Below are 13,405 nucleotides of genomic sequence, written 5' to 3' on the forward strand. Positions count from 1 at the left end.
GCAATCTACCTCAGGGAGGAAGAGGAGACAATCTGATGAAGCTGTTTAAGGAAAATAGGATTCATATTTTATGCTGTAAATATCTGAAGTGGATAGATTTAGGAGGAAGGGGCTTGACTAGAGGAATAAATAATAAGATTTGGACAGCCTGAAGCAGAGGCAAAAGGTGACTTTAGAGAAATCAATCTGTTGAGGAAATAATCTCATGCAAACTAAAAGGGAAAATGTTTTTCTTTAGCACTTTTATGATTCCCTATTTTTTCCCAACTCTGTAATGTAAGAAACATGCTATTTAAGGCTATAGAGTGCATGTCTTCTCCCAAAAGAGTAGCATGAAGCTACTTCTGGAGTGGAAGACTGTGACTGGTTCCCAGAATCAAGACTTCCTTTTCCACTGCTAGTCATTCTGTCATGTCTAAAATTAATGCTGGCAGAGTTCCAGTTTGTATTCTTTTTTGGAGAGGCAAATGTGGTAAGCTCAGTTTTGGGTGCTGTTGAATAAATAATAATACATCAAATAATCAACAACACAAAGCAAGAGTTCCAATTCATATGTATTTTACAGAGTGTCTGTTTAAATACAACTGGAGGGAAGGACTGTTTTGCAGCCATAAATTACAGGGGTGCCTGGATTGTTCTGGTACTGTAAGATCTTAAAAATTGTGTTTTGTCTCTGAAAATGTATTAAAGTTTTTCTCTGGTGCTTCATACTGTTAATAAGAGTATTTAAAGGCAAAACAAAAAATTAATGTTATAATTAAAAGAAAGGCTCAAGTGGAGCTGCAGTCAGAGTTTTGCCATTTATCTTTCTAGTTGATTGCAATGTTTATGGACTTCTGCATATCACTGAGTAAACATTTTCTCTGAAAATACTTCACTTTTTCAGGATACTTAATAATTCATGCAGGAAGTCTCTATGTTTCCATCATTCTTGCATTGTTAGCACAAGAAAGGAAAAGATTATCAATTAATAGAGAATCCCTGTTTAAATAATTTGCTTTTCTTATAATGCACTTATCCTTCCATGTAAATAATTTTAAAGGAGCTTTCCCTACATAAGTCTTTAATCTGTTAAATTAATAATGCGGCAATCATTTAATTAAAAAATCCCAAAACACAACAAAGCAAATCACAAACTTCAATACAACCTCAGTATATGTACAAACAATGTAAGCAATCTCTGCAATAGCTTGGCATCGCTCTGTAGGATATAATTTATGGAAATGCCCAACTGATTTCAGGAGCACAAGTTTCAATGGAAGACTTAAGCATCTGCAAGAACAATATCCTCAAAATGTATTAAATAATTCAATGTTACTGAAATATAACAAAAATAATGTTTTTGATGCAAGTTCTGTTGTATTCATGAGAGTTTACATAACCTTTTGAAAACTCAGCTTTCACTGTTTCTTTGTGAATTTCATATAGCTCTGGAGTCAACAAGTTGTAAGAGGAAAATGAGATTCAGGGAACTATATCCTTCTTTCCTGTGTGTCTCCTACAATACCTTAATTGCAAAGTAAACGTAAAATATAAGTTAGTCGGGATGGGAAGGAAATACAAACTTTCTGCAATGGTATAAACAATATTTCAGAGAAAGACGCTAACATCTAAGATATAAAATAATATTTAATGTTATCCCAAGCCTCTAAGGTAAGGTAGAAATTTACTCCAATTCCAGACCATGGGATTCAAATTACTTGCAGAATCAAATTCTGTAGGTTTGAAGTGGGGGATTGCCAGTAAATCTAATAAATTAAGGGGTTTTCCTCTATGATTTCCAATGCGTTATTATAGTACTTCAATACTTTTTAATACTTTATTAGTTTTTAGCAGTTTTCAACAAGTTGCACTGGATTTTCATTTGGAGTATTATGATGTAGTACTTCTGAAATATATAGAGAGATAAGCTGAGCTTGGGATATTTAGGAAGGAAATTCTGCAGCATTAGGAAAAAGTCATACCACTGTCTTTCTCTGAGATCTTTTGTTTTCTCAGTGTGTGGTACTTGTTTTGTTTAGGAAACAGTTGGAACTATATAATTTAGGATGTTCACTCTAGTACATTAGTCATGGGCACATCAGAACCTTGAATGAAGAGTATCAAAAACAATTTTCAAATGACTGCAGGATAAAATGCTCATACATCGCTGCTGTACCAAACACCCTGTTCCCCAAGTGGAGATTTCCTTCTTGTTGCATTTTGTTCCTGCAAGACCTGTAAAAGTGGTGGTTGCAAACCTGCAAACAAAGAATTACTGTGATCCAATCTGGATGCAGCAACAAAAAAAATCTGGCTGTAGGAAAGCATTTCTTAAACGATCTGAATTTGAGCAAGATTTAACCCTTGTTCTTTTTGTAAGACGACAACAAGCTGTTTTAAAATGCAATTGCGATGACATAGTGGGTGGCAATGTTGGAATGGATGCATTTGTTTTTGAATCCTTGCATAAGAGAATGAGGCACTGTTTTTAGGCAATGATAATTACAGGCACTGAGAATCTTTAAGATTTTTCTGGATTGATGTTTTCTTCCGTATCTTTTCCAGCAGCAAGGCACAGGCATGGCTTGATTTGTTTGGGCTGCTGCATTATCATGCAATTTCTCTGTCCTTTTGCCAGCCCTATAAATAAAATAGAATTATCTGATATGAAAGCAAACCCAGAATGTCTTGCTGTCATTGGCATCTGTGAAGCTGGAGAAATCTATATAAAAGTTATTATGAATGGATTCAAGTGACAGCACGTACATATATAGAGAAGAGCATAAGCAAAATGAGATTTGGAGCCTTATGGCATATTCTTGATTTGCAAAAATGTTTTTAGCAAGATTCATCAAAATTAAAATGATTGAGATGATACTTAGACTAAAACAGCAAGTTCAGGTCCTTCAGTTTTCAGACTGTAACCCATTGTAAGGCAGACTATTGTTATTACCTGCACAACTGGGATGACTAAAATCCTTATCTGAACTGAGCAGGAAGGTAGATCCTGAAACTCGGGCTTGACACCTGGTCTTGAATAAGGTACAAAGAGGAGACTGCACGTCATCTGTTACTTTATATATGAAAAATTTGAAACCTGAACATTTGGAGATGAATTCTATCTCCTTAGTTTTCACAGAATCACAGTTTTTAATGAATAAGTTATGATATTTGGTTTTCTGGATGGTAGTTAGGGTTGTTTTGTTTGGTTGGTTTGGTGTGGGTTCTGGGGGCCGGGGGGCTGTTGTTCTTTGCCTTTTTTTTTTTTTTAGCACAAGCATTTCACTTAGAGAAGAAGTTTTGCAGGGTTTTTTCAAATTTGTCTTTCCACAATTAGATTGTTGAAATACTTCTTTTTTTTTCTCTCCTTCCTCTCCCTCCTTCTTTTCCTCTTTTCTAAAAATTTTAAAAAAGCAGTCATATTGTGTATAGGTTTATAATTCTCAGTGTCCCTATCTTCTCCTGACACTATCTTTTTTTTTTTTTTTTTACTTTATCCCTTTCTGTTAGAGATAGAAAAATAAAAAAAGACTTAAAATACTGCTCCCACTGAGCAGATGTCGGGATGGGGGTGGTCTTCCCAGAGAACATATACTGCTTGGAATGGTTACTGAGTGTAGAAGTTCTGAAGTTGTGCCTGAAATACAGAAAATATACTATATAGTGTGTTATCTGCAGCTTTGTTGTCACTGCCTAATGGGTATTACAGCAAACTAAGAAAGCCATTTATATCTCCATGGAAGGAGACTGAGACACATTTGGTGTAAATGTGTATGGGTTAATGAAAGCTTAATTATAGCAAATGGAGAGAACATTTTCACTGGAGGACATGAATTAGAAATGACCAACCATAGGAGGCTATAAAGAAAACAATCGATAGTATTAAAGTGAGCAAAATGGCTAATTCTCTTTCTTAAAAGAGCAAAAAAGGAAAAAGAGTTATGTTAGTGTTGGAAATTGCATACTAGTACAATGATAAATTCTATTTTCAAATTTCATAATGGACAGAAAGATCTAAGAGCACTCATTTAGTTTCTAATCTTTGACCTAAAGCTTTCAGTTTAGCAGGTGTACCAGTGACCCACAGTGATCTAATTTAAGTGTTATTAGAATTACAGCACTGTAACGTGAGGGTATAAATAACAGAAGAAAGAGAACAATTATAGCAATTAACCATGGCATGCACCACAGAAAAAAATCACCCTGCGGCAACTTAGAATTCATTAAAGTAGCAGAGAAATTACTGAATTCTCAAAACCAGGTGCTGTACTACTGCAGAGGAGAAGAAACCCTGATAGATTTAGAAGAATGAGATCAAAAGGAATCCTCTGTGACCAGAGAGAGAGGCATAAAAAAGGTAAAGGAAGGTATTGGGAAAGAATAAAGTTAAAAGCGTATGGAAGATGTAATCATGTTTTCTTAGACTTGAGTAAGTAATAACATGTAGATTCTGAACTGGAAATCTCTTGATGCAAAGGTGAGACCATATAAGCCAAATATAATGGAAGATTGTCACATTTCTGGTGATTTATGATGCAGTGAAAGTAAATACTGTCTGAAAAAAACAGATCCCTATGAGAATAAGAATTACACGGACAGAGAGGTTCCAGCCAAAGCAAGAAATCTCACAGACAACCTGTAGGTTTGGTATGTAGCTTTGTTTCTTGCAGGCTCTGTCACAAGAAAACTTTCTAGTAAAGCAGATTTCAACTACAGTCAGACTACTACCATGCTAATGATAAAGAAATATAAAGAGAAAATGAATTGCCCACATTGCCTTGACTGGTCTGAAGACAGACCAGAATTAACTCAAGCAGCCTCCATCTTTTCTATGGAATAGGAAACTCCCTTGCAGATGGCAAATTATGATGACAACATGGGTATTTCAAAAGGTGCAATTTCCCTCAGGATCAGGGAGCTCCTCCGTGGGTGGTTCTTGCACCTGTTTTAACCAGGTCTTAATAACATAATGATTAAAAAATTTACATGTGTCCTGGTTGAGGTTACGTCCTGCTCTTCCTCCTGCCTTCTTGATGCCATGCTAGAATTACACTGAGCCAGCATGGCAGAAATAAGGCACAGGGAACAGACCAGTGAGAGGAGATTGTGTGAAAATGAAAAGTATGCTACAAAGTCATGTTAGGCATTCCAAACTAAACTACTGGTTTGGGACTAGGGTAAGGACAAAATAAAAATTAATGTGGTAATAAGCTGTTCCAGTGAATTCACTATTTGTACTGAATGCAGCTGGTTAATACCCTGTGGAAACACATTGTGATGCACTAGACAGCAAGAAAACCATGATGTAGAATGTATATTAAATAATGAGGAAAGAAATGTAAGGACAGACACTTACTCTCTTGTATTAGGAATAGGGTTAGTAGGGACAGGGAACCAGGCCTGTGTGTGGCAGGGGCAGGAAGGGTAAAACTGGAATACTGAGCTGCAGGGGCTGATGTGTTTTCACTGAGTAATTATTAATGCTGATATTCCATTCATGTAATACCATTGCCCAAGACTACTACACAGGTTTTATACTCCCTGAGTACAAACTGGGATCTAACCCTCCCAGACAGATCTTTCATTTCCTTTGCATTCAAAAAGAAAAGGTGCACTTGTAGCGGTTTGGTTTTTTTTAAGTTTGAATGCAATTAAACAATCCAATTTAACCAATGCACAATAATCCAATTTAACAGCGCACAATAATCTAAAAATTAACAGAGCTGCTAACCAGAAGCCAGAGAGGCAACATTTCAGTGGGGCTACTTGGCTGTGCTAGGTCTGTATATATTTCAGTGCTGTTATGGGTGGAGGTGTAAAACCAGCAAGCTTTAGTGTCTCTTCAAATAATGCTGTTAAGGTCAGACTGCTATAAGTTGCATAAGATTCTTTCCCTGATGATGTCTTTGCCCTTGTTTGTTCTATTACATTCTTGGCATCTCATTTCCCTATGGGCCGTTCCTTACCTTTTCTCTTACCAAGATCATTGGGGTTGACAATTCTTTTACTATAAAACTCAAAATTATGGGCTGGGGTATTTTTTAACTCTTCAGGTCTCAGAGCAATGGGATTACTTGACAACCTTACTTTCTCTTATAAAAAAAATCCCCAAATAATAGAATTTTTAGCCTCAATGATTTCAAAGAGTATTTTTCTGTTGTAAAGTGAAGACTCAATGAATGTAAAAGCCAATAAAACCATTTTTAAAGTTGTTAAAATTTTTAAACCAATAACGATGCTTTTTGGTTTTATGTATTTCAACATAAGCAATATTATTTTCTTTAAATGTTTTACATATAGAAGACTCATGAAACAAATCTGTAAGTTTCCTTTGCAATAGTTATTTGAGCAAGCGTGGTCACCCCTATAGTTTAAGTGAAGCATGGTCTGAATGGATCCTTTTGTGGATGCATCATGTACTGGAATCTCTAAGAAACCTTGGATGCAGATTTGTGGAACTAGTTCTTGTTTCAAGCTTATCTAGTAATACCATTCTTTCAACACTGACCTCTAGTTCTTGGAAGGAAAGACTCCTTCTGTTCATGTTCCTCAAAAAAAGAAAAGAATCTGTAATGTGCTTATTGCAGGAGTGTATACTCACACTAGCCCTCATTGGATTTACTACCACTGAAGAGACAGAAATCTCAGATTATCAGTGCCACCCAAATTCAACCTGCTCAATAATAAGGCATAGTAACTCAGAAGTAAAATTTTTAGGGCTGAGGTTCATCTTGGCATAAGCTTCACAAGTAGTTGTCAAGCTGTGTAGTATCTTGTGCTCAAAATCTGTAAGTCAGTAAAGCTGGCATAATTTTAAGTTTCAAATTACATAGCAACATATTTTCCACTCCATTCTGAATAGCTGGTGTATCAAAGTACAAGTGCATGTAATTTTTAGGTTACCTTTTGTTGTACAAATACGGTTGTTTATGATGATTCACACTGTGAAGTTCTTAGGCAGTTATATTTAATTTCCTTGCCATGGTTTGTGCTTAGTTAATAGAAAGTGAATGCTGCTGATAGCTCTATTTGGTGAGCTTGGTCTTGAAAACTTAAGGATCATTTCCCCTTTGACTTCAGTCAAGTGTCCAATCAGCATCTCTTATGGCATCTTATACAGCACTGCTAGACTTCCATAGGAATTGTTATTCAGTATAACAGCAGATCTCTCTGAAACCAGCCTTGCACAATTCAGTCCAGCTTTTTAAAGAGATTGGGTGTTTTCTGAAGGACCTGGGCCCAAATGCTTATCTGGTTTTAACTGTGTCTATACTTCACTGTCTGATAGTTACACATCCCATTGTTCATAGATCACATGTTAGTAATACAGACAAAGAGACAGGCATTGAACACATCTCCCATATGTCACTGGGCTGTCTGAGAATACTGAAAAGATAATAGTTACAAAACTTTCAGCACAAAGTTTTATGTAAGGTGGTGTAAATTCCTCTATAGATGAAATAGTCTTGATAGATGCAGCTTCAGCTCAAAAATTATACCTTTTTTAATTCCTGAAAAATGAGATATTACTCAGCTCGTATGTGCTGTATGCAGTAAATGTAATGCAAAGATACACAGTTCTAAAGGAAAGTTTTGGATTTGCAACAAATTCTAAACATCTTCACATCCATCTCTTTTAAGTGAATGTTGAGATATATTTGGTATTATGATATTATTGAGGAGGGTTTGTAGCCACTTATTTGGCTGTAAATTTTCTTCTCAAATATTCTTTTAAAATTTTAAATTGTTAGATGATTTACTGTCCTTTGCAGTTTGCTGCAGCAGTCACAATACATTTTATATCACTTCCTTTAGAGAGGAAATCATATTTCTTTGCTTTCTGTTGGCATATATAAGAAATACGACAGAAGAAACTACCTAGTTGTAAACTGCCGACTGTTCAAGACTGGCTCAGGGAAGCACCACAATACATGTTATTTGATAGGGAAAAACCAGAGGAATTAACAATCTGCAATATTGTCCTAGAATACAATTAAAGCTAGTCAGCTCAAACTTTGAATATCAGATACTTACTTTAGTTCATTAGGAAATGATAGACCAGGAATTCATAATCTCTATTGTTACAGAAATTGTTCTGCAAATAACAATGCTCAGAAAGAGTAGAGAATTCTGAATATTCAAAAACAAATAATTAAAGGGTGGAGTGGAGGTAAGCTGATCTATTATGGCAGCCAGCATCTTGATTTGCCTTGAGATCATGTGGCCACCTTAGTTTGATGCTGAGCTCACATATGTCTCTTCTTCTAATCTTGATTCTGTGACTTTCAGTTGGCTCCAAGCAGACTAACCTGTCTTGCACCTGTGTGTAAAAATTCACATGAACTTTACCTCATTTATCCCTTCTCTTAAGAAGTGAACAAAGTGTCAATAGCGTCATACAAAGCAATGTGTGCAGGTGTGTATATATGCAAAAAAATAAGAAAAAGTATATGTATAAATATTTTGTATGTGTATGAGCAGCAAATGAGAGTTTGATTCTGGAACAGGAAAACAAATTTTGGTAATTTGGGGACTAACGAGAGTCTCAAAAAGGATTGAGATTAAATTATGACAGAACAACAACAGTAGTTTTAATTTTGCACTACACAGAATGAAAAGACAAGGTCTTGTGTTTTTGCTCTAAGGTGAATCACTAACACTGACTGGAAAGGTTTGTAGGAGGTGTGTGTGCTGCTCTGTGCTCCAACAGGCTAAAGAGCTAAATAACCTTGGTTTTGGCAGCAGTCAGTAATCTGCAGGGTAAGGGGCTGTTTATTGGCTCTTCAAGAATTATAAAGAGAGGCAGATGGGAGGGAGCACTCATGAGAGGCAGGTTCTAACTAGACTATGAGTACTCTGTATCCATAATATCTCACAGCACTGGAGATCTGAATTAATTTTGTGATATACTATGGATTTCCAGTGCCATATTCATACTTGTATTAGTATGTCCAATGTTTTAGATACATTTCCTCATTGTTTCATTTTTCAGTCATAGTAATGTTGATTGTGGCTGGTTGCAGCAAAAAATGGAGTTTGCTCTATCTTGTGCTCTGGCTGACTTTAGATTAGGGAAATGAGGCAGCACTGTCACAAAATGCAAAATTAGGGATTAAACTTGGGGCAATTAACTGGTGACAGATAGACAGAGAGCACCAAAGAGGGTTTGCATGAGCTGGGGGAGCTGTGAAAGGAGCCAGTCAGCACATGTCAGAGTGTACAGAATCTGTCTGTAGGAAACACTGGATGATACCATCTGTCTCATACATTCTTTACTTCCTGTTCCCAGAGGTTCCCTTTAACAAAACACGTGTGGATGAGTAGTGAGGCAGCATGAAGGGAATGCTGTAATAGATGTGTGTGATTTCTAGTGTTTGGGAACATCCTGATGCATATAGTCAGCAGGTAGCCTCAGGAGCTTTTTTCCATTGTTGCACCTTGCATGGCTGTAAAACCATCCCTTGTGTAGGACAAAACAGATCCCTGGACAAGGGAACCCTAGAGCTGAAATGGCTGCTGGATGCAACCTGGAATTTTGAAAAAGATCGTGTGTCTTGATAGAAAGGCTTGTGCTATAATTTCCAATGTTTTACCTGCTAACAATAAGTGATAGCCCTACCTTTTCATGTGAAAAATTATTAACTATTACTAGAGTAAATAAGCACATAAAATGTTTTGGTCAGCTCACCACTAATGGGTTTTGGATTTGTTGCATTAATATGACCTATGCATGTGAAAAAAAGCTACGTAGAGAAGTTATCCTTGATTCTTAGCATGCAAGTGCCATCAGAGGATTTTTATTTACTGCTATTTGGATAACAAAAAGCATGACAATGAGACCTATTTCATAACGGTGGACTGTGGAGGATTTTTTTGGGAGGTGTTTTTTCTTCCTCACCAGGAATGTGTGAAAAATTAAAAAAAAAGAACAATCAGGAAGACTACATTTATGTGACTTTTAAAATCTAGGGAATGAGCAAAGCTAGCTTTAATTTACTTATAACTACATTCAAATCTATTTGTTAAAATTTCTAAAACTTTACCATCTTTACACTCTCAAGGAGCACTTGATCAGACAAGTTAAAGCACTGAATTACTGAATCATATGAATAATATGTTATTCCAGTTGAAAGGGGAATAAAACACTAATGCTCTATAGGTGAAATAGAAACAGTGCTATAGTAATCTTCATAGCAATAAAGAACACTTTAGCTGCTGAATTCTGATGGAATAATTATTAGATTTGGATGAATAATGGATTCCTCAGCTTAATGGCTGAACTGGAAAATGAAGGAAAATCTTGAGTGAATTAGAACAGCATGGCTGTGTGTTTGTGTGTGGGTTTTTTTGTTCTCCCACCTCACCCGAAAAAAAATCTGTCCATTAAGGTCAGCTTTTCAGAAGAAAAATGTTTTCGGGTGAAATATTCATGTTTGTTTGTTTGTTTTGTTTGTTTTGGGCATTTTATTTGTTTTGGTTTTTTGTTTTGTTTTTGGTAACTCTGGTCAGTTTATAAATGAAGCCTGTTGTTTCAAATAGCAAAGCCTAAAGGTTTCAGTTTAAAGCTAACAAAATCAAATGCGTCAGCATTGTACCAAAACAAAATGTTTAATCAATCTTAGCACTTATTTTTAAGTCCATGAAAATTATTGGTTGCTCCCCAAAATTCTTTTCCATGTGAATTTAGATTGTCTAACACATAATAAGAATTATTCTCTCCTGGCTGTTCATTGACTATCAGCTTCACTTTTCACTACAACCACAAGATGCTGTGAAATGCTGTGGTTGTGTACACTTTAATTTGGACTCTGAGAACCTCATGTGTAGGTCAGTCTTTTGCTTCTCTGTTGTTTTGTTTTTTTTTTCTTTTAATGCATGTCTGTCATATTTCATAAATCATTAGAATGCAAGTAATTTTCTTCACACTTTTTTCCTTTCTTTCTCCACACCCTCTGGAGTCCCATTTGTTGATGTGTAATTAACAGCTAGCTAATTCTGGCAGATATTTTTCATTCTGAATTGTAAATTATGGTAACCCAGGATTCAGGGAACAGTTTCTTTGCAAAACCCCTTAGCACAGGATAGGTTGTAGAGTGGAATTTTATTGGTTGTTTTTAAGAATAAGGCCAACAGAATATAAAGTGTGTTGAAAGTAGGACTGCTTGAGAATTTTGAGTGCTAAAGATTTATGAATTTTTAACCAAGAGACTGCATGCAATACAACATATTCAGCAAATAAAAAGAAAAAATGGTTTCCTTTCTCCTGTTCAAAGTTTTCTGTTGCAAATGTACAGCACAGTATTCTCTGAGGGCGTACTCTGAAGACATAACAAAGCAAGTGTCCCTTTAGGCTTAATTATACCGACATCTTCATTTTGGTCAGCTCCTCAGTTGTCTTCCAAGGTTTTGATTGCTTCACATAACAACAATTCCACTTGCAGTACTATGTGCCCACTGCAGAAAGCAAAGGCTACATGACTGTCATCTTTTACCCACTACCCTTGTGCTTCAGCTGCAATGATTGCAATTATATCTTTGGTTTTGGGTTGCTGTGGCTGCCATAGATTTTGTGACAGGAAAACATGCGGGAAACACAAGTTATTTCACAGATGGGGAAGAAGCAGTTTAATTATGTGTAACATAAGTAGGTGTTTACTTACTTAAACTGGCAATTGTCCAAGAAAAATAAAAAAAACCTTAAATGTTTACTCTCACTGATTATGGTGTTCATCTGTGGCTCCTTTCTGTAAGAGAGATCTGTGCTATACTATAAATATAGCGTCAAAAATATCATGTGCAGGACAAAATTAAGATTATGGACAATGTTATTAATAAAATAGAAGTGAAGAGCTCTTGCAGTCACTTCTGGAAAGACAGGCTACCCATTTCCAATTAAATAATTCCCCTCGCTTTTAATTTTCATTGGGTATAGATTTTAGAAATGTGATCTAGGATCTTGCTTTATAGCACCACAAGGGAACTTCCATCACTATTGATACTCCCTATCTCTTCCATACCCTGTGCCAGAACTATCTGGAAGGTGAAGCCTCAGCAGAGCAAAGAAGCTGTGGAGCTGGGAATGCCCCATATTCTATACATAGGTGCCTAGCTTCAGTCCCCCCTCCGAGACTTCAGTTGTGACCTGATTCCCAGCATGGGATGGGATGTGAGTGCCTAGTGGAGGACCTGTTGGGGCTGCTTTTATCAGAGTTCAACTGAATGCTTTTTATTCCTTTTTAGACCCATGAATTATTTCATTGAAACTCTCCCCTTTCCTAGGGCATCCCTCAACGTTTTCCCTTTCTTTTGTTCTGTAGGTGAATGGTGGTAATGCCTGGCTGTAGAAATTTTCTAGTGTAGACATAAATCTTATGTGAAATTTCCCTGCTTTTCCCCTGCCACCTTTGTCCTTTTGGTTTCCAAGGAAAACAGCACATGCTCTGAGAAACTGCAGATGCAGGTCTCATTCAGTTTTCTCTCTAACTCATAAAACCTCAAAAAAATCACTACAGATGAAGGCACCAGGTCTATACAATCTACTAGTAGCCACTTAACTCAGACTGAATGGGTTTTATGACTGAAGCATCTGCCTCATTTTACCCTTCTGCTAATCCTGACATTGTTAACAATTGACCTGAATATGAACATGACAGATCTGCTGGGATAAAGGCAGTACTGCTGTCAGGACAAACTGACCAGTTGCATTTAGCACAAAGATAACATGTCGAAATCTTTCTCTGGTGTGGTGCTGAACGCAACAAATTAATCTTTCTATAAATATATGTGTGCAGTTTGCTTTAAGCTTTATGCCAGTTCTCACAGAACCCAGCATGCAGACAGGGTAACAATACAGACCAGGCCCTCCGTGAATGAAATACTTTTTACCTTTGGGAAATGTTGTAAAACTTAATCATTTGACAATTATGAAGTGCTTTATGTTCTTCAGACGAAATGTGCTACATAAGTGTGAATTAGTATTATTGATGATCTTAAGCCACAAGTTTGAATGCAAATGAGAACTTCTCAAGATAATAAATACCCATTATTCATCAGGAAGGATGATGAAAAAATTAAGTACCTTTCACAGAAGGTAGTAAAAGTATGAAGTTCAGCTGTGAGTTGAATCAAGCATAGTGGTTGAGTCAGTCTATTGTTACTGTGACACAGATGTGGACAGAAAAAAATAGGAAGAACTCCGGTGCAATGGGACAGAGAGGTGCACAGAAACTTATGTCAAGGTGCATTCATGCCTGTGTTGCATCTTTTTTTTGCTGGTGGTCTCAGACATAAGCAGGTGTGTTGAAGGAGAGATGATAAAGTGACAGCCTTCAGCAGTGGAAGCAGGTGCCTGAAGTGAAAGTGGGATTCATCTGAACAAATATGAGTGCATGTAACTAGTACAACACATGCATATCCAAGAAAG

Source organism: Chiroxiphia lanceolata, chromosome 8 (assembly GCF_009829145.1).
Source record: "Chiroxiphia lanceolata isolate bChiLan1 chromosome 8, bChiLan1.pri, whole genome shotgun sequence".
NCBI classification, from domain to species: Eukaryota; Metazoa; Chordata; class Aves; order Passeriformes; family Pipridae; genus Chiroxiphia; species Chiroxiphia lanceolata.